Source organism: Adiantum capillus-veneris, chromosome 17 (assembly GCF_014529385.1).
Source record: "Adiantum capillus-veneris isolate H3 chromosome 17, ASM1452938v2, whole genome shotgun sequence".
Classification (NCBI taxonomy): Eukaryota; Viridiplantae; Streptophyta; class Polypodiopsida; order Polypodiales; family Pteridaceae; genus Adiantum; species Adiantum capillus-veneris.
In genome coordinates this window covers 25,475,446-25,481,069 of record NC_140947.1, presented here as the reverse complement: position 1 = coordinate 25,481,069, position 5,624 = coordinate 25,475,446, and positions in this window count along the sequence as shown.

Below are 5,624 nucleotides of genomic sequence, written 5' to 3'. Positions count from 1 at the left end.
ACTTGACGGCCTGTCAATGCTTAAACCATGGGCTATGCATAAATATGATGACCTGTGAGATTGCAAATTGAATATCAAGCCTCGTGTTGCATACATAAATAAGGCATCCAACAAAAGTCTAGTAAAGAGTGACATCGGCAGGATCACCAGCATCATGAGAAGACTCAATTTCAAACCTGTTTCCATGGGTGTAGCAATAGGCCTGCAGTCCTCAAGTCCAAATTTACATAGTCATGATTCTATGTAGCTTGTTTGACACAAGACAATATCACCATCACATTGCTTAAATTGTATGCCCAAGTAATGATGCAACAATCCAAAATCTTTCATCTTGAAAGTAGCATTCAAATTAGTCTTAAATTCAGAAATATGTGTCTCATTCAAACCATTGATCAACATATCATCCACATATAGAACAACAATGAGAAGTACATCACCCTCACGCTTTACATACAAAGTGCTTTCTATTGGACTGTTACAAAAGCCTCAGTTAACCAAATGAGTGTCAGCATTCTCATACCAAGTATGAGGACACCGCTTCAACTCATACAAAGCTTTCTTACATTTGCACACTTTATCCTCTTGTCCTTTCTTGACAAAACCACGAGGTTGCGTTACATAAACTTCGTCAAATATGTCACCATTCAAGAAAGCAGTAACAATATCTGATTGATGTACATCCCATCCAAAATGAGCTACCTATGAATATAGAAAACACACATTAGTCATACGACAAGTGGAAGTAAAAATCTCTTCATAATTTATGTCTTTTGGTTGCGCATAACCTTTTGCAACAAGTCGAGCCTTATAGCGATCAATTTCACCATCCGGCTTACGTTTCAACATGTAAACCCACTTTGTACCAATGGCCTTTTTTCCAGGAGGAAAATCACATAAAGTCCATGTGTCATTTTCTATAAGTGCATCATATTTTGCTTGCATGGCAACCAGCCAATATTTAGAGTTTTGTGCTTCATTAAAAGACAAAGGTTTCTCTACATCATATAAGCTAGAACTAGCCAAAGCATAACAATTTGATGCATAAGATGCATAGATAGAACCTGAACAAGTACGCCTAGACAAAGGTGCATCCAATTTACTATCACGCAAAGTATACACCAGCCATTGGCATACCTCTAGCCTGCTCATTCTCAGCCCTTTCCACATCAAGTACATCATGTACATCTGCATTAGAAATAGGGTGATCTGTAACATTTTTAGAAACCCCCATAGGTTGTACATTTGCCTCATTCAAATTTACATTTAACTTTCCATCATTGAAAAGAGGCAACAAACTCGCATAAAAGTCTTGTGAGCTTACATTATCGTCTCTAGAACATGACAACAAGGAATCTTCCACAAACACAACATCTTGTGACACCAAGATACGTTTTGTTTGCAGATGGTAGAACTTGTAACCTTTGATCTCAATAATGTAACCAACAAAAATGTATTTAAGAGCCTTATCATCCAAATTTCTGCGATGTGTTTGTGGCACCAAAGCATAATCCAAACAACCAAAAACATGCATGTGATCAATAGATGGCTTCTTATCAGGTCATGCTTCATAAGGAGTCACAAACTGTAAGGCTTTCATAGGACACCTGTTAAGTACATAAGTGGCACACATGATAGCCTCAAGCCAAAACGAAGGTGGCAAAGCTTAACTTTGACCATAGATCATGCCATTTTCGTAAGCGACTTGTTTTTCCTTTTAGTAACACTATTTTGTTGAGGTGTATACGGCATTGTACATTGGTCATTTATCCCATGGCTAGCCAGAAATGCATCAAACTCATGAGACATATACCCCCCCCCCCCCCCGCCCCCACCACCACCACATCAGAACTGATGATGCCCATAGTACATTTAGAAACATTTTCAGCCATAACCAGAAATTGCTTGAAGCACATAAACACTTCGGACTTAGCTTTAAGCGGATACACCTATGCACGCCTGGAATAATCATTAATGAAAGTCAAGAAGTAAAGGTAATTGCCCAAGGACGGAGTTTGCATGGGCCCACAAACATCACTATGAACAAGTTGCAATCTGCATATAGCCCTCACTAAACCATCCTTTGGAAACTTTGAACATTGCATCTTACCCAAAATACAGCCTTCACAACATGATTCAGAGATGCTTCAAGAGGTTGTAAAGAAGCAACCATATCAGATTTTTGCAAACACAGCAAAATGACAAAATTGAGCTGCCCAAAACGTGCATGCCAAAGTTCTGCATTTGAACTAGCTTTTGAACTGACAATTGCATTTGCAAAATTTTTCCCACACTTGTCATACAAAGTGAGCTTATAGAACCGACGGCATAATATGCCAAATGCAACAATTTCATTACCAAAATAGAGATCGTGAATTGTACATATATCATCCACAAATTATACAACAATACCAAGTCTAGCAAGTGCAGATACAGACAAAGGTTTTTTTTAATCCCAGGTAGATAAAGTGCATCAACAAGTGTGAAAGAACTACCATTCGTAGCAGTCAGCACATTATTTCCAACTCCCTTGGCCAGATAAGAGGCATAGTTGGCACAAGTGACTGTATTCCCATGAGAAACATCCTCGATAGAGGTAAACAAGTCACGATGAGAGGTAATGTGCTTTGTAGCACCACTATCAAAGTACCACACATGTGAATCAACAAAAACTGACATACATGCATCATGGATAGAAGGATCATAAGTGCACTTTGCACTAGATGCCCTCTCTGCATCTACATTCTTATCACAATTTCCTTTCACAAAAAATTCTACAATTGATACACTTGTAGTGGAACTAGCCTCTTTCTTCTTAGCCTCGATTGCATTCAAACTCGAACACTGCTTCATCATGTGATCATTAGCTTTACAACGATTGCAACACATCTTCTTCTTGCATTTTCATCAAAATTCCTAGATGAAGTGATGCCAACAGAAGCATTAGGAACATGAGATTTACCACTCATAGAAGAACCATGAGAAGTGGCTACATTGATAACAGATGATTTACTACTCGCAAAAGAACCATGAGAAGTGGCTACATTGCTGTTACCACGTTATCTTTGAGCACCAATAAAGGCCCGCTCAACTACACGTTGTTTAGCCTTGTTTTTTCTTGAAAGTGACTCTTGCAACAACAATGTGCATAATGCATCAAACTTGACAACATCAGGATTTCCTTGACTCATAAGTCTCCAAGTACTAGCAAAAGTTTGGTAAGAATGTGGCAAAGCATCAAGAATAGTATGCACAAGGGAACTGTCAAATATGACTTTGCCTACAAAAATAATTTGCTCATTGATATCCTTGATACCAACAAGGAAAGTGTCCATGTCATCTTCCTCATACATGATCTTTAGCTCCAGCTCTTTACACATCAATGCAATTTTAGCCTCATTGTGAAGACCAGCTAGAATATCCCAAGCCTGTTTTGCAAATTCAATTGAATGAATATGAAGAGTAATAGCGTGCTTCACAATTAAGGCAATCAATGCATGAGCCTAGGCATCTCTAAAATCCCAATGAGATTGCTCAACCGTAGGCAAAACAACTCTGGCAATAGCAACCCTGCCACCAAACCTGCAACATCCTCAACATCGCCTATATCCACAGAACTAGGATGTTCTTGAATGCCCTGCACAACATTCCAAACGCCCTCTGACACAAGAACATGTTGCATCATGTAAGCCCACATTGGGTAATTATCCACATCCAATTTATCCTTAACAACAAATATCTTGAACACATTTGTGTTGTTATTAGCCATGGCGAGTGCTTGCACCTGATGTGAAAACTGCCTGAAAAGGGGTGAAACAAAGCGACATCAACATGTGCTATAAAGCACAACCCGAAGAAGATTGTAAGGGACTTGTTATGCAGAAAATAACACTCACAAAAAATTTGCACAAAAGGACAAAATTTCCTGCACAATGCTGTCTATAGTGGAAATGAAGGCCAAAATGAGCCCAAATAGAAACTCATGCTCAGTTTCACTTAAAACACCCTCAACATCACAAAATGATCACTTAAACACACTAGGTGACCTAGAGCTAAACCCACTCATTGCATCGCGTGCGCGCACACACACATACACACTCAAACATAGCACATTGAGCATGTACATAATGCCAAGAGCACGACGAAGTAGCACATGAAGTTTCATTAGCAATGCTTTCCCATACAAAGAGTTGTGAGCGTGCAAGCATATGCGTACTCTTCACTATGTGAGCTCCAAAGTAAAAAAAAATATCTCTAATAATTACAAATTTTGGCTCATATACCTAAGGTGGAAAATTGGGATTTTGGCTAGAAAGGGATAGGTGTTTCAAAAATGTGATGGGCTCTAGCATCTAGCCACCATTAAGTACAAAATGGTTCAAAAATAATCACTCTTTCGAGTTCAAGATTTACAATGCTAGCTTAGGCGAAAAACTATTGAGTGCAAGAAAAGGTTTTGCTGGCCCATTTGCATTGGCTTGATTGGGTTCCTTGGTTCAACACCCCCCCTCTCGGCTTCTTGTCATCCCTGACAAGACTTTAATCTTTTAGCAGGGGCTTTCTTTGCTTTTGCTCGTCGACATACTGTTGGAATGTCAGCATCTTTTGCTGCACTTGGTCTTCTTCTTGTGGCTTGTAGATTCTAGTTAAGGTTTCTTCTTGTTCCTGTGAGGTGTATGCCACAAACCTTAATCCGAGATCTTTGCAGATGGGCATGAACATCTCAAAGTAGCCCGTATAGAATGCCTCCTCGAATGTTTGCATGTAGTGGCTGGGTAGGAACATGAACCTTGAGAATAGGCCATAAATCACCTTCATCTTGGGGATATCATTCAAATTGAAGATCAGAGCCTTGTAGCCCATTAAGAACGAAGTCCATTTGACTTTAGTGGCCTCTGTGTGCTTGAAAGTGTTGATGCATGCAAAGAGCATACAACATATTTTTAGCATCATCTTACATGCGATGTCTGGTTTTCCTCAAACCAGGCTGATCATTTGCTTGATGGCCTTCCTCATGAAAGCGAGTAAAGGTACCTCTCTTGGTTTGGGAAATACTGGGTAAGCCTCTCTTGGTTTGGGAAATACAAGGTAATTCAGCCATGTTGGGTGAGATACAAGCAGTTGCTCGAAGTTAGCCCACCTTCTCCTCCTGATGATTGGGCAATATCTTGGGTTGATTTGAAGGTGGGTGTGAGCAAACGAATTTACTGTGATTGCTTGCTTGTTCTTCCCCATGAATTTCTCTTTCCATTCATGTCTGACTTCCTTTATTTTCTCCGTGGTCCATTCTGAAACATCTACGTCTTTGTAGCTTCCCTTGACATCTAGCAAAATTGATGGCAACAGTTCTTTCTTCTTCTCTATTGTTATCCATTTGAGTAGTGGATAGGGAAGTTATGGCTAAGGAATCTCCTCTCGTAGCTGCTCTAGAGTGATGTACTTTAATAAATCTAATTTCAATAGATGGTGCTCGTAGCAAAGGTTCTCGGCCACAACTTCCTTAGTCACTTCCCAATGGTCCTCCGATGGATGCGAGTACTCTTTAGGCTATTTGTGGGGTTTAGTTGAAGTACCCACATCTACCAGGCCTTTGAACTGCCTGTCTTCTTGCTCTGTTTCTTCTTTTG